This window comes from Schistocerca cancellata, chromosome 4 (genome assembly GCF_023864275.1).
Source record: "Schistocerca cancellata isolate TAMUIC-IGC-003103 chromosome 4, iqSchCanc2.1, whole genome shotgun sequence".
NCBI lineage: Eukaryota > Metazoa > Arthropoda > Insecta > Orthoptera > Acrididae > Schistocerca > Schistocerca cancellata.
This window is the reverse complement of record NC_064629.1, coordinates 364,914,524-364,931,885: the sequence shown is the minus strand read 5'-3', so window position 1 is coordinate 364,931,885 and position 17,362 is coordinate 364,914,524. Positions and strand designations below refer to the sequence as shown.

At 42.2% G+C, this 17,362-nt stretch overlaps 1 protein-coding gene and 1 non-coding gene across 5 annotated transcripts in view; one reads left to right on the top strand and one right to left on the bottom strand.

Annotated features, from left to right (window-relative positions):
* Positions 1-17,362, top strand: part of LOC126183662 (metal cation symporter ZIP14-like) — a 386,045-nt gene that overhangs the window by 262,088 nt on the left and 106,595 nt on the right. The window lies entirely within an intron of this gene.
* Positions 1,851-1,925, bottom strand: Trnas-cga (transfer RNA serine (anticodon CGA)). The gene has a single exon. It is a non-coding gene; the product is annotated as a tRNA-Ser (tRNA).

Sequence of the window (17,362 nt, the reverse complement as noted above, 5' to 3'; positions counted from 1 at the left end):
TTCTGGAGAATCGGATGTCACAAGTGTGATGTCTCCTAAATAGTCAAGATGCTCCAGGATAATTCTGTTTCTATCGCCATAGCATACACGTAAAATTTTCTTGCTTTGTTCAGAAGCAACTGCAGTTACAGCTATGCCGTGAAGCAAATTGTTGGATTCCCTTTCCAGATGTCCTCGAAGAAACATACGTTTGTTGACAGTTGACAAATTCTGGTCTGCTTCGACTGAGGATCCGAACTGTTGCCAGAAACGATTTCAATGCACCGTGTCAGCGGAAAACTCGATCGGTGGTAGTCGAACTCTGTAACTGCATGACTGAGTGGAAATCCCAGAAGGCGTGCAGTCGGTCTTGGCGCCTGAAAGCCTTCCTCTCAGTACTGTGTTGTACGCTTCACATAGTTCGTATGATCTTCACACAGTAAGACATCGACTTTGTATTCTGCATCATCAGGTAAGTCTTGGATAGCGTCTTCCAAAATCCTTAAACTAGCAACAGTGTAATCCAATCGACTGCCAATGTAGTCTACTTCTTTCTTGGGTGTGAATGTAATTAACGAAGCACGTAGCTTTGGAAAACTGTGTTCCTCAGTCAGCCTAGAAAGACAGTCGATTGGTTCAGTTTCTTTCATTGCTTTCAAAAAAATAGCCCGTCGCTATGCAAAAGCGGAAAAAAAGTGTATAGGGGTTTTCAACGAAGTCAAAAAAAAAGAATGTTTCTGTACAGCATTCTGCAGCGCACCTGTCAAAAAAATTTAATGAATGTGTGAAGCAGAGAAGGTATTCTTCGTATTTATTTATCTTCTTAATTGGTGTTTCTAAGACGCTGTATTTCATACCCATGTATGTAGCTTTGCTCAAGACAATGCTTGAAATCAAGTCCACAACTAGTCGTCTAATGGATGCCGGCACGGTAGCTCACCGTGTTCGGCCGGAGAGTTAGCTGCCCTCTGCAATAAAAAACTAAGAGAATGGATCAATGATGAGCATGAACAAGCGTCATGGGACGTCCGCCCCGAAAAAATGCAGCGAACAATAACGAACAAAATGAGGGCAGAAAAAAAAAGTGGTTAGCATTGCTACCTCTGGGCCATGGGGTCCTTGGTTCGATTCCCGGCCGTGTTGGGGATTTTTCTCGGCCCTGGGAGTGTTTATATTGTCCTCACCTTTCCATCATCATTCGGGATAAATGGCGAGACGAGACAGAGTAACGACTGGGAATTTGTGTGGGCGCTGATAACCGCGTCGTTGAGCGCCCCACAAACCAAATATCATCATCCTTGATATCAATGTCATTCTCACTTAAAAAATATAGCAAGCTATGGACGAGTTGCTCAGCAGTATGGCCTTCCATGTCCAACCTTACAAAACTTTCCACTGGTCCTGATCGCAGGACAGAGCACATTATCAGAGTCAGCTGGTCTACATGCGATATATTTAGAGCCAAATCCAGTGAAACACAATAATATTTCCAATTCTTAATTTCACAAATAATATGATCCCGTATGCTTCATGCAATTCAATGGGTAAATGTTTTTGACAAATGTGTCGTGAGTTTCTTTCCTTTATTTGCATGAATATACCTAAATGATTTCCATTGTGAGGTGATCCAACAATTTCATCACTACCCCGAAACGCAAGACCTAGTTCTGCTAAAAAGTTATAACTGTAATAATTCGTTCTAAATGACTGCTAATACGATTGTTCGGTCTCAGTTTGACTCACGAGTTGAGAATCGATACGTGCAGCCTTGTCTTTGCGCACTAGCAACGAAATTATCGCTTGTGGAATGAGATTTTCACTCTACAGCGGAGTGTGCGCTGATATGAAACTCCCTGGCAGATTAAAACTGTGTGCCGGACCGAGACTCGAACTCGGGGCCTTTGCCTTTCGCGGGCAAATGCTCTACCAACTGAGCTACCCAAGCACGACTCACGCCCCGTCCTCCCAGCTTTACTTCTGCCAGTATCTCGTCTCCTACCTTCCAAACTTTACAGAAGCTCTCCTGCGAACCTTGCAGAACTAGCACTCCTGAAAGAAAGGATATTGCGGAGAGCACTTGCCCGCGAAAGGTAAAAGTCCCGAGTTCGAGTCTCGGTCCGGCACACAGTTTTAATCTGCCAGGAAGTTTCATATCAGCGCACACTCCGCTGTAGAGTGAAAATCTCATTCTAGAAACATCCCCCAGGCTGTGGCTAAGCCATGTCTCCGCAATATCCTTTCTTTCAGGAGTGCTAGTTCTGCAAGGTTCGCAGGAGAGCTTCTGTAAAGTTTGGAAGGTAGGAGACGAGGTACTGGCAGAAGTAAAGCTGTGAGGACGGGGCGTGAGTCGTGCTTGGGTAGCTCAGTTGGTAGAGCACTTGCCCGCGAAAGGCAAAGGTCCCGAGTTCGAGTCTCGGTCCGGTACACAGTTTTAATCTGCCAGGAAGTTTCAAATTATCGGTTGTCTACGTGAAGTGCTTTCTTCAGGCATTTTCAATAAAATATTTGCGTTCTTCCAGTAATGTAATCCATCTTTCTTAAGCCGTGACGAACCATATGAATGCGTATCCTTGCAAACAAAACAGAAAAGGTTCCCTTTAGATTCTGAATAACACAACCAATCTCCCCCGTGAGTTTTATTCGGTAGCTTATGTCTATACGTGAAAAATTACTTTTGACAGAATCGTGGTTTATTTTCTTTGTCGTACATTTTCTTTGAAGTCAAAAAATTACTGTTAATATCTTACACTTATGTATTTCCATTCGCAATCCAGTAATTTCAATCAAAGTTGCTCAGCCTTTCTCCAATACGGTTAGAATATAAATTACTTTCGTGTGGTTTTTGGCGCGAAGAACATGGTAATAACATCATAACATGTGATATACTTTCCACCTCTGTTTGGCTTGAAGAATACGTCTTCACGGACGAGAGGGCTTGGATGACGATGCCGCTGAACTGGGAGGACTTCCTGTCCGTTCGACAGCAGTATCACTTGTAAAACATGTGGCTACACCGGAAAGAGTTGAAAATTATAATAAATATTTTATACTGGGCCTACTGCCATCATCTGTACAATAAAATGCAACTTCTATATTTTATGCTTCAGTTTGTTTAGATTCAGCAACACCATTGTGAACATAAAAAAACTGGCAACTTATGAGTTTTTGATACAACAGGTTTTTTTCCCATTTCATTTTTTGCTTTGCGCTTTGCACTTCTAGGTCCGTACTATCGGTCCGTATCTCTAGGCCGACTGCTCATGTTGACTACTACCTCGATCTGCGTAGAACTAAAAATAAATTACAGAATAAAATGGAATTCTACTATTTAATCCGATGGCGATACACATCGGTATTATAATTTACATCCATTTTGTACAGAGTCCAGGGCCAGTTGGCTGTGTCATGTCTCGTATGGGAAGACCGAAGTGATGAATTCGACTTTCTGAAACCACCTATGCAGTGGTGTAAGATTGGGTCCTATGTTTCGCAGCCCTCAGTTGTTCACCCTGGTGGGCCCTCGTTTGCAAAAAAATGGCGAAATATAATTTCTTGGGATACAGTAGACCCTCTAAAATGCATAGGACCGCCTTCGTCTCTCTGTACACAGACAGTAACGTTATGAAACAGGAGAGGGAAAAGGCCAGGCTGAGTCTAACATGGACACAGCGGCACGTTCGCAGACACCTGTACACATTCGTTCCGAACCGACAATGTACTGCGGTGAAGCTACCCGAAAATTACATTCGTTGAATAACGTCCTGACAGAGAAAACAGATATGCCCAATCACTAACACATACAACTATCAACAAAGCTCTCGACAGGAGAACAAATCACTTGAAGTTACGAGAACAAGTGTGAATAATTTTCAGAAAAATCAAAAAGAAAATCTTTCAAAAATTAATTTATTTATTTTCTTTTATGTGTGAAAATAAAAGTAACTCACTCTTTGGAATGTACTAGTAGAGCGACGTATATGTTGACATGTCCCCAAAAGCATGTACCGTAAATAAAACACCATGATAATGTCTGTTTATGCATACAGTTCACCCACAATCACCATTTTCGTCTTTTTTAAGTCGTTGAACGAATACAAAACATTAAACTGACGATTGTGGGTGAACCGTATAAGGTAAACGTATGCTATCATGGTGTTTTATACACATATTCTTGAGATCTACATTTTAGCACTGCATCATCCTGATGTAACGTCAGGGTTTAGATAGCATATTGTAAAATAGTGTACAGGCGGCATAATTTCCTCCGAGTTCATTCATTTACATCGACACAGCTTATTCGTTGTCCTCTCTAAGCCCGAGGGCCTAAGCTACTGAATTATATACCAAATTGTAGATCTCAAAAAAGATCTGCCTAATAGTCCATGACAGCCTATATTTGTCTCGTACGGTTCACGCCTACAACATTTTTCTGCTTGATATTTATGTGACCCCCTCACTTTCCCGGCTGGGTCGGGGAATTTTCTCCGCCCAGGGACTGGGTGTTGTACTGTCATCATCATCCTATCATCCTCGTCGACCGCAGGTCGCTTAAGTGGCGTCACATTGAAAGACCGGCACCCGGCGAACGGTCTGCCGGACGGGGGGCAGACGATTAAAAAAAACTTGTAACGCATGTGTTGCAAAACGTCACGACCTGAAATTTTACACATGTCCAAAGAACTTTCACATCAAAAAGTGACCGAAGCTCTAGGATCGTAAACTGCACGTTGTGAGTGCAAATCCAGGGCACGCAAAATTTTTAATAATCTTAATGGAAATGATGTGGTCTTTCTTTTTATCCGTACAATTTGGTTTCAAAAATACTTATTTTTTGATTCCATCGTTTGTATTTTTGTGGCGACGATCACGCTGAAGTCGTTTCTTCAATTTCCTGAGGGTAGTACAATGCACTTAAGAGTCGATCGTTGCACCACGAGGAGGGCATCAAACAGAATAGCCCCTTCAGGGTCCCAGAAGGCCGTGGTCATTATTTTACCTTCTGAGGGTGCGGCTTTGAACTTTTTCTTTGGAGGAGAGGTGGTGTGGCGCCACACCATGGATTGCAGTTTTGTTTCCCGTTCGAAGTGATGAACCCATGTTGCATCACCTGTGACGATGTTCGACATACTGTATTCGCGAGTAAATGAATTATAACGATGAGATTTTATGATCAGATCAAACACCGATCATTGATACGTACATTGTTATATACGTTGCACTCAGAACCCATTTTTTAAACTTAGTATGGCGCATAAACAAAACAAATAAGCTTGTCTTATTCTTCAGTGCTTCTTGTTTCCCTGTCGGAAAATTTCACAATCAATAGATAAATTACGCTTCAGTCTCTTAATATGTTCTACTGATTTTAAACAGTCGTATTGTGTCTGATTAGTCCATAGTGATCGCCAAAAAACGACACAAAATAAACGAAGGTACCGCGAAACTACAATACATACAGCAATAGTCCACCAACAAGAAAGCAACATTCACTCTAGTATAAAAGTACTGTAAGAAAGGTAAATACACAGTAGAAAGAATGAACAACTGTAATAGACCTTACAAAAATAAATACGATTTTTGTTAGTTACTTTCTTTTTAGCAATCATAGAACCCTATTCCAACTGCTCGGGTTATTACGGTCAGCTCGGAGAATATTAAAGAATTCTCCTGTAAGCTTTGCGGTGTTGTCAACTTATGACCTATAATGTATGGAGTGGCCAGTGCTCGCTTTTAGAAAAAGAGTTAAAATTGTTACTACTTATTGTAGATATGGACACCATCCTAGTTTGCGGGCCCCGTAACATATGCTAACTCTTGTTTCGTGGCTAATCCAGCGCTGATAATAGGTGTAAAATAAACCACAGAGCTATAATACAGAGATGCTAAATGAATCACCTTTAGTTGTCAAGAGAGCAATGTGTGAAGCCTTCAAAGACTACCGTAGCAGAATACTGTCGAAAGATGTTTCACAACACCCAAAGAGTTTCTGGTCATATGTAAAAGCTGTTAGTGACACAAAAATTAGTGTCCAGGCACACATGGACGAGACAGGAACTAAAATTGTGGATAGCATAGTAAATACAGAAATGCTTAACTCCATTTTCAGAGGTTCCTTTACAAAGGAGAACCCAGGAGTATTGCCCATTTCTCGAACCAGTGAAAGAGTGAGTGAAACACATATTAGTGTCAGTGGCGTTGAGAACCAACTGAAATCGTTAAAACTGAACAAAACTCCAGGGCCTGACGGAGTCCCTATCAATTCTATACTGAATTTGAACTGAGTTAGCCCTTCCTTTGACTATAATCTACCGTAGATACCTCGAACAAAAAACCGTGCGCAGTAGTTGGAAGTTGCTACAGGTCAGAACCAGCTACAACATGGGTAACACAAGTGATCCACAAAACTACCGTCCAATATTCTTCGCATACATTTGTAGCAGAATCTGAGAACATACGACATATTCTGAGTTCAAACGCAATGAGGTATGTCGAACAGAATGCTACCTTGCATGGATTCCGAAAACATTGATAATATGAAACGCAACTTGCACTTTTCTCACACAATATACTGAAAGACGTGGATCATGGCAATCAGCTAGATGCTGTATTTATCGATTTCCGAAAAGAATTTGACTCAGAACCACATCTACGCATAATATCACAAGTACGATCGTATAGGGGACCAAGTCAAATTTGTGACTGAATTGAGGCTTTTTTGGTAGGGAGGACGCATCAAGTTGTCTTGGATGGAGAGTCATATTCAGATGTAGAAAAAAAGAAAAATTAGAGTTTAACGCCCCGTCGACAACACAGTCATTAGAGATGAAGCACAAGCTCGTATACGGAGGGAAATCGATTGTGCTCTTGTCAAAAGAAACATCCTGGCATTTGCCTTAAGCGATTTAGGGAAATCACGGAAAACCAAATTATGGTTAGCCGGACGGGTATTTGAACTGTCGTCCGACCCAATACGAGTCCAGTGTGTTAACCATTGCACCACATTCCTAGCTGCAGATGCAGAGGTAACTTAAGATGTACTCCAAGGAATTGTATTGGGACCCTTGCTGTTCATTTTGTATATCAATGAGCGTGTAGACAATATTAATAGTAACCTCAGACACTTCAAACGATGCGGTTATCTATAATGAATTACTACCTGAAAGAAGCTGCGCAAATATTCAGTCAGACCTTGATATGTTTTCAAAGTAGTGCGAAGATTGGTAGCTTGCCTTAAATGGTCTGAAATGTTAAACTGTGGGCTTCGAAAAACAAAAAAACGTAGTGTCCCATGACTATAATATCAATGAGCTACAACTGGAAAAGGTAAATTCATACAAATACCTGGGTGTAACAGTTTGTAGGTAGCCTATATGAAATGGAACGATCACATAGGTTCAGTCGCAGATAAAATAGATGCTAGACTCTGGATTATTGGTGGAATACTAGGAAAATGCAATACGTCGCCAAAGGAAACTGAAAAAAATTGTTCAGATGGCTCTAAGCACTATGGGACTTAACATCTGAGGTCATCAGTCCCCTAGACTTTGAACTACTTAAGCCTAACTAACCTAAGGACATCACACACATCCATGCCCGAGGCAGGATTCGAACGTGCGACCGTAGCAGCAGCGCGGTTCTAGAATGAAGCACTTAGAACTGCTCGGCCACAGCGGCCGGCGAGGAGACTGCATAGAAAACACTTATGCGACCCATCCTATAATGTTGCTACTACTAGGGAAATGCTATGCGTCACCAAAGGAGACTGCGCAGAAAACAGTTACACGACCCAGCCTAGAATACTGCTTAAGTGTGTGGAACCCGCACCAAATAGGACTAACAGTGGATATTCAACAAGTACAAAGAAGGGCAGCACGAATGGTCACAGGTTTGTGTGATGTTGGAAAAACTGAACTGGCAGACGCTTGCAGATGGGCACAACCTATCCCATGAAAACCAAATTGGAAAGCTTTTAGTGCCTACTTTAAGTATTGAATCTAGGCATATATTACAACCCCTTAAATATCGCTCCCATAGAGATCACGAAGACACGATTAATTACATAGCTCACAGAGACATTTAAGGAATCATTCTTCCCTCTCTCCATACGTGAACGGAACCGGAAAAAGCCCTAATAACTGGTACAATGGGACGTACCCTCTGGCACGCTCTTCACAGTGGCTTTCAGAGTATATTGCAGATATAGATGTAGCTGCAGAAAACCGTTGTCTCTTCTCTTCACATACATGCGCAGCTCTTACAGATTCGCATGTAACGAGACACGCCTTGTACATGTTTGATACTATTATGCCCATTAATGACAAATTGTTGAAACCTTATTCAGACTTTCATATAGTTCTGCTGGATTACTACCTAAAGTATACCAAATATATCTAATTAATTTCTAAAAATGAGCGTTTACTTTTACCATACGTGTTTCGTTTTACTCCCTTAATACTTGGCTAGTGGTCTGAAATGACACGTGTTTAAAATTTTTGTTTGGTTGTAGATCTGGAAACATTTCATTTCATAAGCTATGGAAAAGTCATTTTTAGATACAGAATTTTCAAATGCAGTAAAAATCACCTTAAAACAGCTTAACGACTTGTGTGTTGGCCTTAACGTAAGTTAGTTTAAGTTAGATTAAGTAGTGCGTAAGCTTAGGGGCCGATGACCTTAGCAGTTTGGTCCCATAAGACCTTACCACAAATTTACTATAAGGGACAATCAGAAAGTTCCCGTTCGAAAGTCGCACAGTCCAGAATCGATATGCTGGTCAGACAAAATGGCCGTGAGTGTTGAGGTAATCATCCCACCGATGCGTCTGAAGAAACCAGATTGGCAAAACACCGTGTCTTGCAGTGTGAACAAGCCTATAACTGCCTGCTGCATATCCTCGTCCGACAGGGATTGTCGACCCTTCAAGGCCTTTTTTAAGGGATCGAAGGTGTGATAACCACATGGAGAGAGATGAGGACTATAGGGCAGGTGCTCGAGTGTCTCCCACTTCTGGGATATGGGGACGTGATGAAGCAGCAGCAGCCATTGTCGCAGTTTTCGTTCCGCAACGGTGGTTTTCGACAGACATGCTGCCCCATAGCTTTCTTCTTTTCCCCATGGATGCCTAGAGCTGTTTATTCTTCGGCAGCTGAGAAAAGAATAACAATATATTGGTTCCGTTTAGGCGTATTTGGTAATAACGTCACTGTAGCTCACGTTTCCGCGTCTACTTCGCACCCGTCGGGACGAATGTCACACTAATCCTTTGCCTTTTTTTTCTTTATTGGATTTCAATTCCCCCCCCCCCCCACCAGAGGGGGGGGGGGGAGAGCTGCGGGCTGGCAGGAGCGTAATATGCTGCTCTACAGCCTACAGAAAAGTTAAGAAACATAATGAGAATAGACACAAACAAGAAAAACAGGCGATAAAATGGTGACATTGTAAAAAAACTGTAAAATGGCGGTAAGGTGTGGAATTTAAAATATAAAAAACACTGCCGTGACGATGCGGATGAAGAGGTAGACAGGCACAATTAAAAAACACGGCGACAGTCTGGTTTCTGTTCGCATGAGATAAAAAACACAACTAGTGACAGTATGGCAGCTGTTCGCATCACTGACAGGGGACGCACAACACTGAACACTCACTTATAACAGCACTATACAGGTGACACGGGGGGGGGGGGGGACGGGGGGGGGGAGGGGGGGGGTTGAGGATTCGGACCTATGACGGCGAAAAGAGGCGAGGAGAGGAAAAGAAAAAGGGGGGAGCCGATGGAGGGAGGGTACATAGAAAAGAGGTGGCTGGCCGGAAGCGAGAAGGAGTGGGAAAGGCAGTGGAGGTGAGAGCAGAAAGGACTCAGGGGAGAGAAAGGAGGCAGAGAAAGGGTAGGCGGGTAAAAAACAGGATGGAAGAGGGGGGAGAGGGAGGCTGGGGAAAGGACAGAGGAAAGGAGGGGGAGGTGAGGATCAGAGTTGATAGGAGGGATAAATGGAGGGAGAGAGGGCATCATCCGGGAGGGGGAGTTAGACACAACAGTGAAGGCGCAGCAGAGGGCGGGGGCTGGAGAGGAGAGGAACAACCAGGGGATGAGGGGATCAAGGCGGCAGGAGGTGTAGAGTATGCGGATATGTTCGAGGAATAGGAGCAGATGGGGGAAAGGAATAGGCCGTAGAGGATCCGCGTGAGGGACAGGAGGCATATACGGAAGGTGAGGCAGAGTGCATGGCGCTTGAGGATGTGGAGGGACTTATAGAATTTGGGGGGAGGGGGGGGGGGCGGATAGCTAGGCGGGACTGGCATAACAGAGGATGGGACGGATTAAGGATTTGTAGGTGTGGAGGATGGTAGAGGGGTTGATCCAGAGAATCCCTTGTCCATATAACTGTGCATATATACCCACAATGGTGTGGCACTACGTTGTATGTACGCTGCAGCAACGCTCTCAAATGGAAACTTTTTAAATGCCTCTTATAGATATAACACCAAATCATACTTGTAAATAAAACTGTGTTTCTTTCCAAATCAATGCCGATTTCTTAATTTTATTTATGGATTCTTTCGTTACTTCTTGGTAGAAAAATTCTGTACTTAATGTTGAAAGACAGGTAGACTAATTTTGTTCTACTCATTTTTGTTCATTTCAAATTAGTTTTCGGCTAATTGGGCTATCTTCAGGAAACAACTAGTGTCCCTTCCAGACTATAGTCTGTTGTTTTATTTTGAAATAAACAAAAACAGTTCACCGATGTTTTAAATTAATAAAATGAAATGCGTGTCGTAAAATAAACACACATTTTTTCGTAGATCCATACAGCGATATTTAATAAGTAAAGTAATTGTACATCACCTACAGACACCATGAAAAATGTTCTCATGAAGATGGTTCAAATGGCTCTGAGCACTATGGGACTTAACATCTGAGGTCATCAGTCCCCTAGAACTTAGAACTACTTAAACCTAACTAACCTAAGGACATCACACACATCCATGCCCGAGGCAGGATCCGAATCTGCGACCGTAGCGGTCGCGCGGTTCCAGACTGTAGCGCCTAGAACCGCTCGTCCACCCCGGCCGGCTTCTCATGAAGAAATAGGCCTACATTCAGTCATCGTTTTTTGATGATGTCCTGCTTCCTGGCGCACTCGCTTTCCATAGACTGATTCCCGAAAACCTATTATGATGAGATATAGGATGGACTACCAGGAAACGTAGCTGTAACACTTCCTTGTTTTATCCTCATTCGTTCGCGGTTCGCTGTTAAAAGCCTTTCTGTTTCCTCGCAAGCGTAACTTATTTACCAAGCAACACTTTCCAATTCGAAATTGTTGGGTCAAACCTACAGCAACAGATTAGGGATGGCAGTTATCGCCGAAACCACCGGTTTTCGGTTATATCGTTTTTTTTTTTCAATCCAGTTTAACTTGACTGTTAAAACCGCACAAAATAACTGGTTCCTGAAACAACCGATTTTCGATTTTCTATTCGTGTTATTTCCTGTGATAAACACAGAAATCTCACAAAGATCCTCAGACATGTGGCTCTCTCAGTTACAATATACATAGAATCAAAATAGCAAATTTAATAGGCAAACAAAAGAAAACTTAATACGTCCACCGTTCGTTTTTTTTTTTTTACGAAAAAGTGATAAGTGGTTGAATACTAAAAAAAAATCACCAGTATTGTCCTACCGATTCTAATTTTTTGAAACTCTGTTCAAAAAGCATGTTATAATCGGGGATCATAGCACTGTTTGGAAATTACAAGTAGTCAGCGCTAAAGGGTGAAAACTAAGGTTGAAGAACTCTGTCTTTCGTGTTAATTTTTCCGTTTTCAAGGCTGCAGCCAGATACAGGCATGTTAAGAGGGGCGTATGAAAAGTCCGTGAAAAGTCCGAGAGAAGGCACCATTGGCGCGTATCGAGATCATGTTTAGTGAGTTGCATCTGTGAAAAGAACGCACACTAAGTTTCAAGTATATTAGTCTATTTCTTTGTGTTTGGCATTCGTGTGAACTAAGGAAGTCGAGTTATTATCAAAAATTGGACGAAGAAGAATTTCGTGTGGTAATTAAACATTACTTTATGAATAGCAAAACGCCTCAAGAGACTAAAGAGAAGCTTGATAAACATTACGGTGACTCTGCACCTTCGATTAGAACAGTTTATAAGTGGTTTCAAAATTTTTGGAGTGGCCATATGGACACAAGTCTGAACTTTCTGGACGCCCTGTGGAGGTTACGACTCCAGAAATCATTGATAAAATCCATGATATGGTGGTGGCTGACAGAAGAGTTAAGGTGCATGAGATTGCTAGTGCTGTGGGCATCTCGATTGAACGGGTACATAATATTTTGCATAAACATTTGGGCATGAGAAAGCTATCCGCAAGATGGGTTCCACGATTGCTCACTCTCGACCGAAAACGGAATCGTGTGAAGTGTTGCAAGGATGGTTTGCAGCTGTTCAGAAAGAATCTGCAGAACTTTAAGCGTCGTTTCGTCATTGTGGATGAAAAATGAATACATTACTATATTCCTGAGACCAAACAACAATCTACACAATTAATTACCAAGGGAGAATCTGCACCAAAAGGGGCGAAGACGATTCCATCGGCCGGAAAGGTTATGGCGACTGTCTTTTGGGATTCGCAAGGGATAATCCTCATCGACTATCTGGTAAAGGGTAAAACTATTAAAGGTGAATATTATTCATCGTTATTGGACCGTTTGAAAACCGAGCTGCAAGAAAAACGCCGGCGATTGGACCGCAAAAAGTCCTTTTCCATCACGACAATGCACCAGCACACACCTCAGCAGTTGTGGTCGCAGAATTAATGGAAATAGGATTCCAACTCGTTTCACATCCCCCCTATTCTCCAGACTTGGCTCCCTCAGACTACTATTTGTTTCCCAATTTGAAGAAATGGCTGACGGGACATAGATTTTATTCAAACGAGGAGGTGACTGCAGCAACTAATAGCTGTTTTGCAGACTTGGACAATTCCTATTATTCGGAAGGCATCAACAAATTATAACAGCATTGGGCGAAGTGTATAAGTCTAAAAGGAGACTATGTGGAAAAATATAGAAAAGTTTACCCCAAACACATGAGTAGTTTTTATTTTTGCACGGACTTTCAAACACCCCTCGTATGTAGACACACGTAACCGATCAGCTCTTCTATTTTTATTGTATAATATAAATGAACTGTTGTTAAGTTTTTAATTTATTACTGTTACCGTAATTTCCTCCCCCTTTTAATATTTGATAAAAACGGCAGACATATCTTTAATCTTTCAAAGAAAATGAAGAGTTGTATTTCACTGCTGCGTAACTCTATAAAAATACTTCTAGATTATGGTTGATGCCATTCTGTAGCACAACATATGTCTGAGACGACAGTGAGAAACCACCGTACAGACCAGGTGAGGCCAAGTCTTGCCCACTATATACCCGCGTTGCTTAAACGACACAAGGTACAAAGGACATTATTGTCTCAGCAATGCTGTACCAGTTCTTATGCAATGTGTCTGTTGCTCGTTTCTGTCAGCAACGTTATTAAAATGGCACTGATCACTTTTCTCATTCTGTGTAATGATGCAATATTTCAAACCAATGGAAATTTTACGAATAAGAATTGCTCCTTTTTTTTTAAATGATTATTTAAAAACGACAAATTTTAGCACTGCTGCTACGGCCAATCGATATCGTGATTTTTTATCGGTTATTAATGAAAAATTAAAAACACTTCTTATAACCGAGACCAAACAAATAACGGAAAACACCTGTTATTCGGAACTAAAATACCGGTATCGGATTTAACCGGACAGTTTTTCCCGTCCCAACAACAGATCAGCAAACGCTCTACCATTTCTTTGGCCATAAAGTTCCGTTAATGCGTAAAACATTCTAGAGTCAGCTTCATAATAGTCTTGTCATCAAGGATGTTCAGCAAAGAAAAAAACGTTCTGATACATGATCCAGGATTTAGTGTAGAATACAAATGGTTAGCTTTTACCTGTGAGACTATCAACCAACATAGAGACCAACACGTCACACATTCACGCGTATTGTAACGATTAAAGCGTCAGAACACCGTGGAAATGTCTGTTAATACATTCATCCCCCTGTGAGACATCATGGAAAATGTTTGCGGTCGGCTACGAAACCATAATTGTGCCCAGGCGTGCACCTCTTCGACCGTCCGAAGTGAATCGATAGCCACGAATGTCTTTTTCAGGGCTCCAAAAATATTAAAATCACGTGCGGATGGATAGGGACTGTATGGAGGATGTGTAAGGACTTCTCAGTGAAACTTCTGCAGCCTCGTCGAAACAACCAGGCTACAAAATGCACGTCCACACATTGCCTAGGATGCCAAGCCTTCACATATCCTCCGTACAGACCCGATCTCTCCACCCCCGGATTCTATATTTTTGGAGCCCCGAAGACAAGACAGAAATTTGTGGTCGTCGATTTGCTTCGGACGAAGTGGTACAATCGTGGTTACACAGTCAACTGAAAACGTTTTTCCATGAAGGCTTTGATCGTCTTGTCTCACTTTGAGACAAATGTGTTAACAGTTATGGCGATTACTTTTGAAATAATAAACAGTTTATTTTCTTTTCTTCCAAATGTCTCATTTTCATTTGGCTACCCCTTACACACAGAACAGAAAGCGTTGGTCATTCGCGCTCAGCCAAAGCGAGCAAGGCAATGTGACGGCCAAGGAAAATAACTACGTTATTTCCTCGCCTAATTGTTGTATGTTATTGCGTACTCCTGATGTCTGTGCTATAAGACCACAAAACATAGCTTCTTTCCCAGACACGAGCCGACTGTGCGTCTATTATCTAATCCTAGTAAGGAAGAAGTATAAAGTGAAGGCGTCCGCCGAAAGGGATTGCTCAGTTTTTAAAACCCGGAGAAGACGTCAGCGGAAGCCGTTAGCTGGCGAGTAAATCGGAAATCCCGGTTAGCGAGCTTCCTCCGGTGGTGTTATTAGTTGGTAGCGCTGAGTCAATCTGCACTCACCCGGATGAAGCGAATGAGGGGCTACACGGATGTGTCATCTGCAGGACAACCATGTACGCAATTTCCCAACACCTAGTCCAGCACTCGTGTGACACCGAGCAGTACATCCTTAATGTAAAATCAGCATGATCCATTCCTCATAAATACTACTACATCGCCTTAGGAAAATAAACACTATTCTTATATATTGTAATGTAGGTGAGTAGTAGTACTTTTAAATAACGGTGGATTTGTGTGTCTCGAGTTATAGATTCATTAGTAATGTACAAAATGACGATAGACGCCGGCCGGGGTGGCCGAGCGGTTCTAGGCGCTACAGTCTGGAACCGCGCGACCGCTGCGGTCGCAGGTTCGAATCCTGCTTCGGGCGTGGATGTATGTGATGTCCTTAGGTTTAAGTAGTTCTTAGTTCTAGGGGACTGATGACCACAGAAGTTAAGTCCCATAGTGCTTAGAGCCATTTTTTGACGATAGGCTAAAAGGCAATACCCTTCGAGTACTTCCTTATCCAAGCTGTGTCTGCTTCTATTCAGTAGATATTTTTTTAAATATGGTCGGATTAATAACAATAGATATAGTTCACTGAATCGATACACAACTGGAAAATTAATTTGCATTATGGTAGAAACGAGCGTTCGCAAAGTGCTTCTTCTCTCTAATGGAAACAACTACATGTTGTAGTTGCAACATTGATGTTCTGAAAGAGAATTTTTTCTACAATATATTTATTTCATAGTTATGAATTCAACTTCCGTTCAACCCCTCATTCCACTTCTTCCTGGTACCCACGTTTAACGAGTTGCATGCCACCTTCTGTGAATTAAATATCTATCGGAGGTAAAGAGACGTTTCTTACCTTCCTGGGCCATTCAGACAACACAATGCGAATAAGCCCCATAAAACTTAAAGACAGCTTTAAGCGAGACTTGTTATACACTATCAGTTTCTATGCATGTCGTGTTAGACAAGGTTACTAGATGATTAAGCATCTTTGCTTTCGTCACAAACGGAGCATTGAAGAATAAAGAATCACTCCATCGACAACATGGATTGGAAAGGAGGAAATCCACTGACATAAGCAACTACGACAAAGGTCAGGTTGGTATGACTCAGTGCCTGGTCGACTGCTCGCCTTCTACTGTCGTAGCTGTCTGTGGGAAGTAGCTGAAGGACAGTCAAATCACGAGTAGGTGACAAGGCGACAGAATGTGGAGGTCGGAGGCTTGCCCGCTCGGTAAAGCAGGATAGGTGACGATCTGAGGACAAAGTGCTGTGCTGCTGCAGGCACAAGTGTTTCGGAGCACACAGTTCGGTGCATATTCCCATGTTCACTCAATGACATCATCAATTACCATTGCCGTGGAGCATCAGGAATGGACCATGAATCAATGGAAACGACTCTCCTGGCTAGATAAATCACGTTCCTTGCTACACCAGGTCGATGATCGTGTCCAGGTATGCCATTATCCGGGTGAATGGCTGCTCTAAACGTGCACCACGCCGTGGGCACAGGCCATTGGGAGCAATATTACGATGTGGAAGACGTTCAACTGGGCTTCCATGGGAAGTATTGTGGTAATCAAAGGAACCATGACAACTATGGACTATGTGCACATTATCACAGACCACCAGCATCCTTTCACGCTTGACGTCTTCCCCGATGACGTCTTCCAGCGGGGTAACTGTTTGTGTCACGAGGCCAGAGAAGCACTGATTTCTTGGCCACCAAATTCGCCTGATCTGAATCTCATGGAACATGAGCTCCACAACTGTGTACCACTGATCTGTAATTTAAGGGAACTGCTTACCTGTATGTGTCTGGTGTTAGATACCTCTGGAAACGTATCTAGCGCTTTTCAAATCCATAACATGCAGAATTGCTGCTGTATTCCCTTCTGAAGGTGGGCCAACATGTTACTAAGCAGGTGATCATAATGTTTTGGCTCATCATTGTATACTGAATATAATTGGAGCACGCAGACTTTCTTGCTGAAGGCTAGTCTTCTGTAGTCTCCGTCAACCACACTGTTCTTGGAAATCGAAGATGAACCTGTGATTTTGCAGAAGTGTGGCAATACCCTGGTTTGTTTTAAAGTCCTTGGTCAGGTAGCAGACCTTCGGTAGTAGGTCTGGCGGTTTTCAGTGACATATGCCACTGATATCAAGCAGGAATCCCAAAAATTTGCCACCACGTTATCATATTTTAATTATTATCAGAAGCATTTTCAAAATTTAATGACAATCAATTGGCTATAAGCTTTATATTAATGCATATTAATATTTCTTAAGCAACCTTGTCTAAAACTGTACTCAGTTTATCATTTACTACAACATTGGCATATGTGAAAACTAA